The sequence below is a fragment of the Marmota flaviventris genome, chromosome 1 (genome assembly GCF_047511675.1).
Source record: "Marmota flaviventris isolate mMarFla1 chromosome 1, mMarFla1.hap1, whole genome shotgun sequence".
NCBI classification, from domain to species: Eukaryota; Metazoa; Chordata; class Mammalia; order Rodentia; family Sciuridae; genus Marmota; species Marmota flaviventris.
The window spans coordinates 61,730,041-61,745,818 of NC_092498.1; the positions used below are offsets into that span (position 1 = coordinate 61,730,041).

General features: G+C 34.3%; 1 protein-coding gene and 1 non-coding gene across 3 annotated transcripts in view; both read right to left on the reverse strand.

Annotated features, from left to right (window-relative positions):
- Nucleotides 1–15,778, reverse strand: part of Magi2 (membrane associated guanylate kinase, WW and PDZ domain containing 2) — a 1,283,934-nt gene that overhangs the window by 1,143,857 nt on the left and 124,299 nt on the right. The gene's annotated exons all lie outside the window — the stretch shown is intronic.
- LOC114085351 (U6 spliceosomal RNA) lies at nucleotides 3,798–3,903 on the reverse strand. The gene has a single exon (XR_003581455.1). It is a non-coding gene; the product is annotated as a U6 spliceosomal RNA (small nuclear RNA).

Below are 15,778 nucleotides of genomic sequence, written 5' to 3' on the forward strand. Positions count from 1 at the left end.
AGCAGATTGCAGAATACATTATTACATTTTAGTATGAAATTAAGAAGTTATTTCAATATAAAATTTGGTGCTACCACTATAATGAATCCAAAGTAAGAAATAATAAATAATACAACTTAGAGATTTTCTTGTTATAATTACATATGAAGATCCACAGCATGTTAGAGTTTCTAAACATTTATTTTTTTCTTTAAAAACTTCTTTGAGCAATGCACATTCAATATAAAATAATTAGTAAATCTTCTATTTTTCGTTTTTTAAATACGTTTTATTTAGTTATATATGACAGTAGAATGCACATTGACATATCATATATAAGTGGAGTATAACTTCTCAATCTTCTGGTTGTACATGATGTAGAATCACACTGGTCATGTAACAATACATGCACATAGGGTTATAATGTCCTATTCATTCTAATAACCTTCCTACCCCTACCCCCATATCCCATCCTCTCCCTTCACTCCCTTCTGCCTAATATAAAGTAGCTCTATACTTCCCTACCTCCATACCACTTACTGTGAATTAGCATCCACATATCAGAGAAATCATTTGGTCTTTGGTTTTTGGGGATTGGCTTATTTTGCTTAGCGTGATATTCTCCAGCTCCATCTATTTACTGGCAAATGGCATAATTTCATTCTTCTTTAAGGCTGAGTAATATTTCATTGTGTATATATACTACATTTTCTTTATCCATTCATCTGTTGAAGGACACCTAGTTTGGTTCCATAGTTTAGCTGCTATAAACGTTGATATGGCTACATCACTGTAGTATGCTGATTTTAAGTCCTTTGGGTATAAACCTAGGAGTGGGATAACTGGGTCTATGGTGGTTTCATTCCATGTTTTTGAGGCATCTCCATACTGTTTTCCATAATGGTTGCACCAATTTGCAGTCCCAGGATTATTTAGTATGTCTGACTGGACAACTTCAGTTAATGCCTTACATGGCCACTTTTTCTACTGCTAACCTAGTGCAGATGTGGAGTGTGATTGGTGAGTCCAAGCTGTCTTAATGAGAGAAGGAACTATACTTGTCATTCACTCTTGTGTTTTCAATGCCTAGCACAGTGTTTGACACTTGAATGGTACTCCATGATATTTCGCTGACACTAAGTTGATATTAATTTTTAGATGTATCCTACTTTTAAATGTTACCAGGAAGAAAGCACATTGCCACTTAATTTATGACAAATTATTTATTATTTTACATATTAATTATGCATTTATCCAAAATATGACTCTTAATTTATTTTGACATGGATTCATTACACTCATGTGAAAATGAAAATAGAAGCTACGAATTTAAACTCTTCATAAAATTTTTATGTTCAGAGAACAACTAATTGTGTTTTAGCTCAGAATTGCTGGAAGTGCCTGTTTCTCAGTACCATATAAATCTTCATGCTGCAAGAGCATCAAAGGGGGAATTACCAAAAATTGGGCTTTCCTCTTTTTTCTGAGATTTTTCTTACAAGCAGCTCCCATTCATTTTGTAAGTTTGCTGCTGGTGGATCTTTGATCTTATCAGATGGTTCAGCAGAAAGCTTATAGATTACAGTATCAGAAATCATATCCCTCCTTAAATAGTCCTCAAGTTGTCTTTAACTGAAACCTCAAGAAAATGAAATCATTCTGTCATTCCAGTAACTATTGCAATCAAGTTGGCACAAGTGCAGGCAAGGACATACATATATGTATATCCATGCAACTACATGTCTAACAGCATGGTGGTTTTCCATTGGTTGAAAGGTACATCCCAATTTCAGAAATGTTAAAATGTGAAAAAAATTTACTTTTCAAATTGATGAAATATATTAAAATAATAAAAAGGTGTCAGAAAGAAGACAAGAAATATGGGTGGGGATGGCATGTTTTATGTGTAATAAAATAGATGGAGCCCATAGCTCTTGCCTTCTCCTTGTAAAAAAAGCTCTTCTCATGTGAGAAATATCACCAGGAACAGTTGCATACAAGCTCCTGTTAAATTTTAATTAAAATAAATTCTATTGGCTCATTTTATTAGTATTTATTAATAAACTCTAGTAGAGTCAACACTCTTGTAGTTGATAAGGGTATGATCAGGAATCAAAAGTTCACAGTGTTACCTTCTAAATGGGGAAGCCCGTATTGTAAATAAGTAAAAATTAATTAAACTAGATAAATCCAGAGTAATTCCTTTTGTCATGTTATTGATAGGGAATAACTGTAGTAGGAGAGATGATTTTTAGATTGTATCCTACTTTTAAATGTGTTAAATTTTAATTAAAATAAATTCTATTGGCTCATTTTATTAGTATTTATTAATAAACTCTAGTAGAGTCAGCACTCTTGTAGTTGATAAGGATATGATTAGGAATCAAAAGTTCAAATGTGTTACCTTCTAACGGGGAAAGCCCATATTGTAAATAAGTAAAAATTAATTAAACCAGATGAATCCAGAGTAATGCCTTTTGTCATGTTATTGATAGGGGATAATTGAAGTAGGAGGAATGATTTTTAGATTGGCAGTCAGGGAAGACCTAATTGAAAGCTGGATTCATTGACTGAAAGCACAAATGGATGGGTGAGTGAATGAATAGAAAGAGCCATTTAGAAATACTAACTTGGCATAGCTTTCACTTAACTTTCCTCATTTATTTATTTCTGCAACAGGAATCCCTGCTATATTCCAACTCCAAATTAAGGAGAAACGTCATCCATTTCTCCCCATTAGAAAAGCAGCTTTTTCCTCTGTATGAGCTGATTTAACCAACAAAATTTACACAAACCAGAGGATATTTCCCTGAATGGATTCGTGAGAGACTTTTAGTCATGATTAAAGTCAAATATAAATTATGGTTTATTTTTGACATCTAAATGTCATCATTTTATCAGAGAACTATGACAATTGTCTTATTTTAAAAATATTTTCTATATATAATTAGCTGTCAATATTTCTTCAAGAGTTGTTTAAATTCTTGTTTTAATAAGGCAATTACTTTTAAAAAATGTAGAAACACCAAAATTATTAGTCTCTGTGGGTTTTTAAGAGGTTTACCATCCACATAAGCAAAATCTCTACAGAACGTGTGGCAACAGTTTCATGTAAGTGTCACTTGGTGGCAGCATAACAAAATTGCTATAAAAGTTCTTAACTTAGAGAACTAAGCTCTTTAATGAATAAGCTGGTGAAAAACATTATAGCTATTTTGTAAAGTACAAAAAACATGTCAGTGTTTTTAATAAGTTACTGAGGAAAATCTCTTATAATACCATATTATAAATGGTAAAAATTATAATTTCATTAATATAGCATTTATTTAAAAATATTTGTTGTTTCTATTGTCTGACAGGATCTGAGTTAAGAATTGGGCTAGAAAGATAAATTCATCATGGTCTCTATTATGGGCTGAGTTGTCCTAAAATTCTCATGTTGAAGTATGAAACCCCAGGACTGTAGAATGAGACTATATTAGAGATAGGGTCTTCAATGGGGGAATCAGGTTGGAATGAGGTCATTAAGGTGAACTCCTATCTTCTATGACTGTTGTACTTCTAAGAAGAGGAGATCTGTACACAGACACACACAGAGGAAGACTGTACATAGTCACTGGGAGAAAATAGCCATCTACAAGCTCAGGAAAGAGATTTCAGAAGAAACCAACCCTGCCAACATCTTGATCTGACTCTTAGCCTTCAGAATTATGAGAAAATAAATTTCTGTTGCATAAACTACCCAGTGGTATTTTATTACAGTAGCCAAGTAAATTAATAGTTTCCAGGCTTATGGGGCTAACATTGTTTTATCTTTCCCCAATATGGATCACTTCACAAATTTGCATGCCATCCTTGTGCAGGGGCATGCTAATTTTCTCTATATTGTTCCAGTTTTAGTATATGTGTTGTAGAAGTGAGCACATGGGGTTAGCATTCTTTAAAAAAGGGAGGGGGGAGAAGTAGCAGCAGCAGAGGGCAAGTATTTATAAGACAACATGACAGGTTTTGTAATAGATGTATAGATGTATGATCAGATTGTGTCGGGGTCTTGTTGGAGAGTGGACACTTCAGATGATGGTGGGAGGCCCCATATAAGATTTAGTGTAAGATTTTGGGTGGTGAATAAGAATTTTCCATGTAGATAAATTGAAACATGAAGGAATGGCATTTAGGGAAAGAAGCTGTTGAAACTGGTGACGGATGGGAGTGCATGCTGTACTGTGAAAAGGACACATCGTACTGATGGCTGATGCCTGAAGACAACCTAGAAAGGTAAATTGGAAATAGAATTTGAAAGAGGCCATAAGACATATGAAAGTATATACTAATTGTCCAAATCATTCCTTCTTTGAAAGGGGTTGAGGTGACATGGAAAATAGGTTAAAAGGATAAAGTAAATAAATATAGATAAAAATAAAAACAGATCAATAAGATATGGTAACCATAAGAACCAGGGTACTTGCAGTGACTGAGCTTAATTTAAAGGTTCTGAAGCCAGGACACAAATAGAAAGATAAGAATGTTAGAATAAGATAAGAAAGAATATGATAAGAAAGTTCATTTTCTTAGTGTTCATAAAGTATTTGAATTAAACAGGAAGGGCAATTATTACATTATATAGGGATATAATGAATATTCTCTTCAGCAGCATTTTGCTGTTTGTAGACAGATTTTGTTAGAACCTCGGTAGAAATAATCATCTATGGTGCAGTGTCTTCATGAGCTCTAAGACCATATCAAAACATGTTCCTAAAACACATTTGTAATAATGAATTTTGGTAAACATCTTAATGTTTAAATTAGCAGCATGCTCAGAATTTAAAGGTGGTGTGCTGTGGGGATAACTGAGTGGCAGAGCATTAATCCAACCCAGGTGAAGTCCTTTGTTCAATCCTTAAAACTACAAAACAAACAACAAGAAAAGGTGATTTGTTTGAATTGATGTGTTAATTTTGTGATCACATGATTTACATGGGTAAAAAGTCATAAATTCCATCCATGTCTACCATATCTTTTAATCTTCCTACAAAATATTTAATAACTACCACAAAACTATTATGTCACATGAATTGATAGCCTAGAGATAAGACCCCATACTGTTTACATACTAATATAATTAGGAATGACATAAGATCAGTTTGTCTTGTCTCTTATTGAAATTATATTTGAAATATGCAGTTAATATATTTCTAGATAATGTCTCCTTTAGTCTTAGAGAAAAAAATGTGCACACATGTATATGGGCTGTATCAGTCTTCAAATATAGATGCTGCATATATAGATATATAGATATATCTTCTTTGTAGAAAAGGAGACTGGGAGAGGCACAGAATCTATTCATAACTTGTCAATGTTAACAACAGTTCTTACCCCAGGTAAAGTCTGATAAAATTAAAGAACATAGATCTTTAACAAAAATAATTTACAGGTGAATTTCAAAAGCACCAATTTTCACCAGGTGTGTGTGTGTGTGTGTGTGTGTGTGTGTGTGTGTATTTCTAGAGAAGTTACTTGTGTGGCTTTATGTTAAATTACACAAAGTAATCTACATCCAAATCATCTATCCATATACAAACTGTCAACTGGGAGGGGTAAAGTATTGGGTTTTATTTGACAATCATGGGACTTAGAACATTTTCACTTAGGACACAGTCTATTATTCCTAGGGCACTTTGGTGAGGGCTGAGGGGAAGGTCGAAATATGCTGAACTAAAACTCCTAGGAAAGATAGATGGATGAGCTCCAGCAATAAAAAGCATTTTATCCTTTATACTTCATTCTAGCATTCTAAATCCTCAACAGCTATGGTATATATGCCTGAAAATTTGCATAATTTAATCTGAGGCTAGCTCTTCCTTTCTGGCTTTCTAAGGCTAGGAAGAAATCTGCAGATTTTCACTGCCAAGGCAGTACTACAGAGCTCTGAGTGTCAAGCAGGGCATGTATCATGGTAAAACACAGGGACTATTTCTCTTCTCAAGCCCCATGGCCAGCTCCCAGTGAGGAAAGCACCAGAGTCAATGAGAGCTCTTTCACAGTTTCCAAATTCTAGAGCCCATATGAAATATGATTGAAGAGAAATGTATTAAGCAGTCCTATTCCTTCTGCACAATGAAGCTGTGTGGTCAGAGAATGTCTAATGGTGTTACCCAGGAAATGTTGCAATGCTTAGGTGTCTAGGTAATGGAGAAGTTCACCTTTATGACCAGGCTCCTAACAGGAAGTGATCTTAACTGCAAAGAGCACTTAAAAACAACTTGTCCACCATATGGAGTGTTGATCACAGACCATTGAGGGAAAATATAGATGAGAAAATGGCAAAAGGGAAAATGCAGACAAAGAGTATTAAAGAGGGAGACAATATCAGCCTACATTATTATTATTATTATTTCTTCTTCTTCTTCTTCTTCCTTCTTTTTTGGATTGACATCAGCGTGTGCAGCATGTTTTTAAGAATATTTATGTTTAAGTATTTATAGTAAATCATATGTATGTATGTATGTGTGTGTGTATATATATGTGTATATATATATATATATATATATATATATATATATATATATATATACTTTTCAGAGTGAGAGCTCAGTGACTTCAACAAATCTGTTTTGTTTGCTATCTTGATGAAATCTGCTTTGTTTGCTTTCTGGATTCTGTCTCATTTCTAACCACATTAAATGGGATAGATAATAATGGCTGTAACACTTACAGCAGTCTATGACTAATGAAGATTCCAGGGGTTAACATGGAGGCATTCATACCTTCTTCCTCCACAGCTTGATTTCATACTCATATCTTTGATAGGAACTATTATATTGATCATAGAGCTAATCTGACCATGTATTTATTCATCATCTCATTTTGAATTTTAACCACCTTATATAACTTGGTTTTTAACTCTAAAATAAGATTTGTTTAAAAATGATTTAATATTCCTTTGGTGAATAATATGAAAGGCTTTAGATATTGAATTAAATACTCCTGTTGTATCATGTTGCTCTTTTCATTTCACATGAAACCACAGACTCAGATTTTTTTTACTTTCAAATTTTTCTGTAATATTTGCTTAGATGGGCACTTGACCTTAAATGTATCAACTTGAATTTGTCTCTGTTGAACTTTACTTTGTCATGAAGGAACATTTTTTTTCACATAAATCTTATGGAGTAGAATGGGTTAGAAACTGAGTATTCAGTATCTTGACCATAAGCAATGAACCATGATATTTTGGGGAATCCTAGGTGTTTAATTTACATATCTCCTCTGAGATGCTCTGAAGTATTCGAAGCAGATGTAAGAACTGAAGATACATGTAGGTCTGAAGACTTTGATTTATGAAGAGAAATCTTGAGTTTACTGCTCTATGCTTGAATTTTGAGGCTGCTAGGATGGATTTAGCCTAAAAACTCTGTGAGGGTACCTACAAAAACATAAGGACTTATACTGAGCAGCAAGAATGTTCAGGAACCTACAATCTGCCTTAAAACAAAATGGAAAGTTACTGAGGAGTTGGTGAGAAGTGTGATATCACAGGGTGCTTCACTCAAGGCAATGTTGAAACAGATGCTCTGAGACATTGTCCTCAAAATAGCAGCATAACACCATAGCTACAACTTATGAGCCCAGATGGACACATTTTATGATCCATTTTACAAAGAGTCATGCTCTAACTGCACTCTTTAATTGCTGACCAGGTCTGAAAGATATTTTCAGAGCTAATGATATCTAGTCGTCTAGGTAAGAGATGGGACCTGGATTCAGTGAGAAGTTTCACTGGAAAGCTATCTCTGGAAGTGTAAACCATCTCCTATATCTAGTTTTTTTTCCCATTCCTACATGCATCCTCTGGGGGAAAATGGTTTTCCTTTAGAGTCATCTTTACCTAAGGAAAAAGTAGATGTACCTAGACTTCTTTATTTTTATATTCTTCAGAAAGAAACAAGAATATGCTATAAATTCTGGGAATCAGGATCTTTGAATAAGCGTGTAAGACATTTGTCGGAATCTTAGATTCTTACCTAGTCATAGCCTTTCGTTAAAAGAATATGCTTAATTCCATAGATCTTTCTTCAACTCCCATAGAAATGCATGAATTTAATCTCAACTTCCTATAGAAAAAAATGGCTAAATAATTTGCTTAAAAATTACACATGTTAACATTGGTGAACTGGAGTGGGAAACTGATTATGAATAAAACATTAAAAGAAAGCTGATGCACTTAAACATGACATGTGAAATAAAATCCTATTACTCAATTCATGTATAGAAAAAGTGTTTAGCATAATAAAGTGATATCAAAATGATTTTAACATGAAATAATATCTCATATAGACATTGTCATGGAAATATTGAACTTGCCAACACGTGTAGCTAAATTTTCCCTCTGCTCTTATAAAATAGATTCTGTTCTCTCCCTCTGAATGTTAACATGTGTTCTCAATGCAGAGACAAGTCACTCCAAACAGAAGGTGTTCGGCTCTTTTTGGAATGATTCCCAGCACAGCGTCCTCCAGTGCAATCTTCCGCCATAGATGCATGAGCCAGTTCAATAGTGCAATAAACATTCTTCCCTTCCCCCACTTTAGTGGCCCAAATAGTAATTTGTCCAAGAAATTGCCTGCTGGTGCTATAATGTCAAATCCCACTACAACTGGCAGAAAGGTGTTTATGTCTACAGACAAATGAAAGAGCAGGGACACATCTATTAAGACTGCAGAACACTAAACCACTAATTGCTTAAAGTAATTTGGAAACATATTTTAGGAATCATAATACAAACAGGATCATTTCATAAAGAAATTATTAAGTAAATAGGAACAATTTGGATCATTTTTACCTGATCTCATTTCTGTTAGGCATTTAAATTTATATAGCATTACTCTCAGAGGCCAAGCAAGCCTGCTCTAAAGTAATAATAATTCCTTTTCTGAAGAATATACGGGTTACTTAAAATCAGAAAATAGAAGTTACGGCACTGAAGAATAAAATTATCTAGGAGAATTGCCCAGAATACTAATAACCTCAAAATGAATTCAAAATTGAATACTTTTTTTACTTCACCCTGATTAAAAAACAAAATTATTCAATGACAAAGAAAAACAGATTCAGTTAAAATCACTCATTATAACTATCTTCCATGTTCCCTTCTCTACATTCTTCCACCCATACTCAGGGTTATAACCCCAAATATATATCATATTATTTGACACAGAATATATTTGTTAGAATCATCTCCATTTTGTAGATATTTTCTATGCTGTATCTGGTTTAATTCTATTTTAATAGATTTGTTAATTTCTAACAATCTCAATATGCACTATATAAACTCTCACTTTTGCAAAGATTAAAACATGCAGAGGAAAGAATAATAAAAGACAATACCTGTAGACAAAACTTTTTAGGATTTGTGTTGGAGGAATAAAATAGTTTAATATTGGATTTGGCTTTGGTTTTTGATTGTTTCTTAAATTCTCGATAGTGATATTCAAAAATATATTAATTGTATTTAGAGGCTGAGTTTTCAATTAAAATATGTAGAGATATTCAGTTGACTTTTGCTAAGGACTTGGCATACATTGCAGCATGAGACAAAGCCTCTTTTCAAGTTTTAAATCTCTAGGATAATAAACCAGTTTCACTGGAGACAGTGTATAAACTGCTGATGCCCTGATTAAAATGTGACATAAAATTTAACTTATCAGGTACTTCACGTTTATAGTGTTTACCTAGTATGTAGATTTTAAAAGTCCCTTAAGTATACTTGTGTTCATAACTCTGGAAACAATTTTTTCTTCAGTTATCAAGAAAGACTCTGATTAAAAAAAATCTACATCAGGGTTAAACATTCAAGTGTATTCGTGTGTGTGTGTGTGTTTTACTAAATACAGACAAAGGTGTTCTAAAGAAATGGTAACTCACAAGGGGATAAAAGAAAATATGGCATTTTTAATTGAAGCAATCAAAAGATCAAAAGGGTAGTTTTGCTCCAAAATTGGCGTGCATTAGAATTACCAGGAAAGCTTGCTAAAAGTTGAAATTCTTAGCTCCACTACCTAGAGATATTTCAGTATGTCTGAGATGGAACCCAGGGATGAGTTTTCTAATGAATACTTCATGAAATTATGATGCATTTAAATTCCTTGGTATCACACATCAAGTCTACATGGTAATTATTTACAGGGTTAATAATTATTGGAAAATATTTAAAAAGTAGTTAGTAAAGCATAGTGCAGTTGGGAAGCTCTGGAGTCACTAGCAAATAAAGCCAGTCATCTTGTTTCCTGCTTCAGGAGGAAAGAGGAAGCTACTAGAAAGGAATTTCCCAAAGACCTCCCAGAACACGTATCTACATAGTTGTACCCATGATCCTATATTTAGCAAAATTTATTACTGTGATCAAACAGCATCCCTCAAGACCAATCACTCAATTTGACAAATATCTATCATGCTTTCTCACCTACTAAATATTCCAGAAATTCTTACCCTTCTATTATAAGAACATTTTACCTGTTTGTTCTCTATTATCAGTAATATGAATATCCTCATATTTATCTCATTTTACTAAAAATAAAGACACAACTCTATTTCAATTATCCCCTCAATTACAATTCTAAATTTCTTTTTATAATGAATCCCTTATCTCTTATCAGTGTTTCTTTACTTTTGCATGTTTTGACCTCCCACCAATCAGGATTTCCCCCTTTCCAACAAAACTGCACATGAAAAGATCTCTGGTGACCCTGATGTTGCTAAAACCAAGAGTGGAATCTCAGTCTTTATCTCTCATGTCCTGGTAAAGGCATTTCACCTAGGTCATGCTAACACATTGAATACCCTGACTTGGCTTCTAGTGCATCACAGTCATTTCTTCTCAGGCACCTTTGCTTCTAATTTTTCTATCCTTTTCCTTCCACTCCCACCATTATCTGCCCTTATCTCTCTTGACAGTTATATTAGAAATTCTGTGAGTCGCCGTGACTTTACATACCATCTACATGCAGATAATTCTAAATACAACTCTCCGGCTGAGATCATCTCCAAAGAATTCCACACTCATACTTCCCAAATTCCTCTTGAGTGTTCAACAAGCTGCTCAAATTTAACATTTTCAGAAACAAATTCCTAATCATTTGAGATCCTCTCTCTTGATCTATGACTCCACAGCCTTTTCTACCCAGGAATGTGGCAATTCTGTAACTTCAAATTCTTCAAACAAGGATCTTGAAGTCATTCTTCTCCTTTTTTCACATCACATATCTGATTCATCTCTGAATCCTTTTGGTCCTACCTTTAAAATATATCCAGAGTATAACTTATTATCACCTCTAATGTAACATCCCAGTCTATTCCTTTCAGATCTTCCTCGTACAAGGTACACAGAGTGATTCTATATTACTGGGATTCAGATCATGTCACTTTTCTGTTCAAAAACCTAAAATCCCCTCTCTCTCAAGAGTAAAGACCAAATCCTTGGAGTTACCTTCAGGAGCAAAATTAAGTTAAGGAAATTCAAGTCAAGCTAGGTCAAATCAAGTGAAGACATGCCAATCAATACAAGTTGAGACAATTCTAAACATGTCAAGTCAGGAACAAGACAGGAATTCTAGTTCTGAATGATCTCCCTACTCACCTTTTACTTCCTGACTTCATCCCTTCCAATATTATGTATGTCATTGGGCTCCAAACCCATTGTCTTTCATACTATTCCAAAAATCCCAAATCATAATCTTTGTTTCTGCTGTTTTATCTGAAATGTTTCTCCAGAATGCCCTGTGATTTGTTCATTTTTTTTCCTTTTCATCTTTATATAAATATCACTCTTTCAGTCAAGCTTGTTTGTCCATCCTAGCTAACAACGGAAAGCCCTCACAATCTAGCCTCCATCTCTCAAGTTTGGGGCATTGAATTCATAACTAATAATAGGTTTAACTTATTTATCCTTCTTATTGCCCATCAGTTCCCCATTTCCCCCCAAATATAAGCTTCATGGATACAGAGATTTTTGTCTAAGTAACCACTGTACTCTAGAGAAACACCAGGCTCAGAGTAGATATTCCAGAAACAGCTCTTGAAAGATGAATGAATGGTGTTAATAGTACTGTCAAAACATAATTAACAAGATCACCCTGAATCTGGATACACTTTAATTACTATCAAAATGTGGACTGGGTCCCAATGATGAAGCAGCACTTGAAATGCAGTGTCACAGTGTGAGCCACTTCCTTCCTCCACCCTCGATCTGCTCCCTTTTCCCCCTGGGCTCTATGCAACCTTATCTAGTCCTTCTAAAGCAACAATTTAAATGTCTTGAGGGAATGCTGGTGAAGTAAACATAAATTATCACTTGGAATTCATTTTAATCTTGTATGAGAAAATTCCATTACAGACTTCCTTCTTCTCCCACCCCTTACCTTAAAGAGTACCTTAACTAAAAATATATGCATCATAGAATGTGTTTGGGGTTTATCTGAACATAAGCATGCTACCACAAAATTATTTCTTTTAATCCTTCGTGAGGTGAAGGCGGTTAGGTTTGATGCAGCGATGAAGAAATACACAAGGAGGCAAATTTCCCTCAGAAACATGAACTCCAGTTGTAATCAGGTTTGTAAACCCTGTTCAAAAAGTATTATGACTGGGCTTATATCTGTGTGCCCTCTCTACTGCACAGTTGTATTTCCAGGGTGTAGAAATTCTTGGTATGTTGTATGTTATTTCTCTCTCTCTCTCAGAAACAAATTAAATCAAACGATTAAACTGTACCTAGGCAATTTATTCTATTTGGCATTGCTTCTTAAGGGTTATTGAGATCAACATTAAACTAAAATAGAATAGAAAATTACAGAAACTAGAATAAATATAATGAGGAAAGTCAATTCTATTTGTTTGTTTATAAAAGGCCTTGTTATACAAGAGAAGTGTTAGATTAACTTTTATTTCTATAACTCTGAAACTCTTCAAATCAATCTAGAAATCACAGTAATTTTGACACTTAATTTGTTCCAGTCACTGCTAGACAATTTACATACATTATTTGTTGTAGAAAAGTCCTAGCACCCGGAAGTCTTTCTGATAATAGAACCCAAAGTACTTAGCAGAACTCTAGGCATTTCACATGCATTAAGCCCTGTAGTCATAGAATAGTATCCTCCTGAGAAGGATTTCAGAAACTTTAATTTTCTTCCTGAGAAACTATCAATCATTCTTCCCTGCTAAATGCATTCAAGCTTTCCTCAAGTATTCCTTTTTTCTCCTATTTTCTAGTAGTTGGTCTTTTGGTGATAAAGTTCTAAACCAACATGGTTCATTCTTCTGCATACAGTTATTTGTTTCTTCTGGGTACAGTGATTGGCTTAATGATAACATGTTAATCAAAGTCAGCAAGATACATTTCAACTTTTAATGAAGCTATACTGTAGCATATAAACCAGAAAATGTATCCCTGAGACCTGTTTGCAGTATTTAGGGACCATGAAGAGAGTAGGGTCCCCAAATCAAATAGACATGAAGAAATGAAATGTATATAGAGAAATTGAAATTTTGGACAAAGCCTTGAAATTTTTTAACTGTTCTCTTATGTGACATATTAAATCACCCTGTTTAAGCTGTTTGTGTGTGTGTGTGTGGGGGGGGGTACTGGGGATTGAACTCAGGGATACTTACTTGAGTACCTGCCCTATTTTGTATTTTATTTAGATACAGTTTTCACTGAGTTGCTTAGTGCCTTGCTTTTACTGAGGCTGACTTTGAACTAGCCATCCTCCTGCCTCAGCCTCCTGAGGTGCTGGGATTAAAGGCATGCGCCACCACACCTATCTTAAGCTGGTTTGAGTTGCGTTTTCCATCACATACAACAGTTTTCTAAATAGTACAGAACGCTTAGAATTTGCAACTTTAAGCACATCATTTATAAATATAATTTCATTCATAATGGTAGTATAAACTAGATTTAATTATTTAAAAATAACAAAATTCTATCAAAAGTTATTCAGTATTAGATAATTTGAGGGATCAAATTTGGATGCATATTCCTAAATTCAGTCAGTATTACACAGTACTACACATGTATCATAAATTCTTGTAACTATTTCTTAATTTCAAGCAACATTGAAGTACTAAGTAAATTATCTATAAGATACCCTTGAAGCTGGAAGAAAGAGACAAGGCATTGCCAGTGATGGAAGAGTCCAAAGTCCAGTAGTTCTGGGCACAGTGGTGAGCGAGGAAGGCATGGAGACAAGAGTGGAATCAACGATTGGTGCAGATGTGGGAAGAGGACATCTTGAAGAGCGCAAGCTTGAACATAAACAGAGAACTATGGATTTGAAAAATACTAGGGATAAAAGGACTATAGTAGAGAAGGAGGGAGAAAATCATCTTTAAATCATTCTATGGGATATACTTCAAGAGTGAGAAAGAAATTGTGGACAGTAGATGCTGGCTAGAGGTGTGTCTTCACTTTTGAGTTTTGGCAAATTTTTTGTTAGTCCATTTTTGGTTACTAATAACTTAATATCACATACTGGATAACTAATTAAAAAATACATTATTTTGGCTCACAGTTTCAGTCTAGGTTTGAAGGGTCACATTTGCTGATGGCCTTTCTGTAGGCAGAGTCCCAAGACAGTGCAGGTGTCACCTGGTGGTGAGAGATGAGAGTGCAGGAGAGACTTAGCCAAATTGGCTTTTATGTTAGTTAGACTCACTCTAGAGATAATCCATTAACCTATTAATAGCATGAAGGGATCAATGCATTCAGAAAATATGGCCATAATCACCTCTTAAAGATTTCACCTTCCCTCACATCTTAACATCTCATAATGGAGATTAAATTTCAACAAGTGTTTCAGAAAGTACAAATCATATTTAAACCACAGTAGTCTCTTTAAAGTTTTTTCTCTTCCTTCAACATAAGATCAATTTTAATTTTTATATTTCCAGGGTTACTCTAAGTTTTTCTTCACTTGTCACTTTTGAATGGATGGAATTCTATAGAAGAGTAATAACAACACCAGAATTCATATTTTAATCAGTGCATTCCCGTTTATAAATGTTTTATATACACTGTTTCATGTAGCCACTGAGGAATGGGAATTATATTATATAGGAATATATGTATATTTATACATGCAGACATAGAAACACATATATGCATCTATATAAACAGATATACATATACACACATGTACACTCATACACACACATGTTATGGTACAGTTATGAGATGTCCCTCATATGTCATGTATGAAACAATGTGAGAACATTCAGTAGTGAAATGATTGGATTATAAGAGTGTACCCTAATCCACGGATATGGATTAACTGGATAGTAACTGTAAGCAGATAAGGTGTAGCTGGAAGAGGTAGGTCACTGCAGGCAGCCATTTGAAGTTTATATTTTGTCCCCTAGGGAATGAAGCTTCCTTGTTGCCATGAATTGAGCCGCTCTTCTCCATGATACCCTTCTACCACTATGTTCTGCCTCACCCTGTACCCAGAGCTATGGAGGTGGTAGACCATGGACTGAACCTCTAAAACTCTGAGCCAAAATAAACTTTTTTTTCCTTCATGTTTCTCTTGTCAGATCTTTTGGTCACAGTAATGAAAAGCTGAGTAAAACAATACATATGTGTATGGATGTGGATGTTTTTGTGTATATAAATTTACGTATACATACAGTTTATTTCTGTATTTGAAGAAACTTTCTGTTTCCTTCCAAGAAGCTTAACATTAATTGTCTGTTGTTTCTAAAATCAAAGGAAGATTTTGATTTTCCTGTTCATGACCTTGAGTCATTT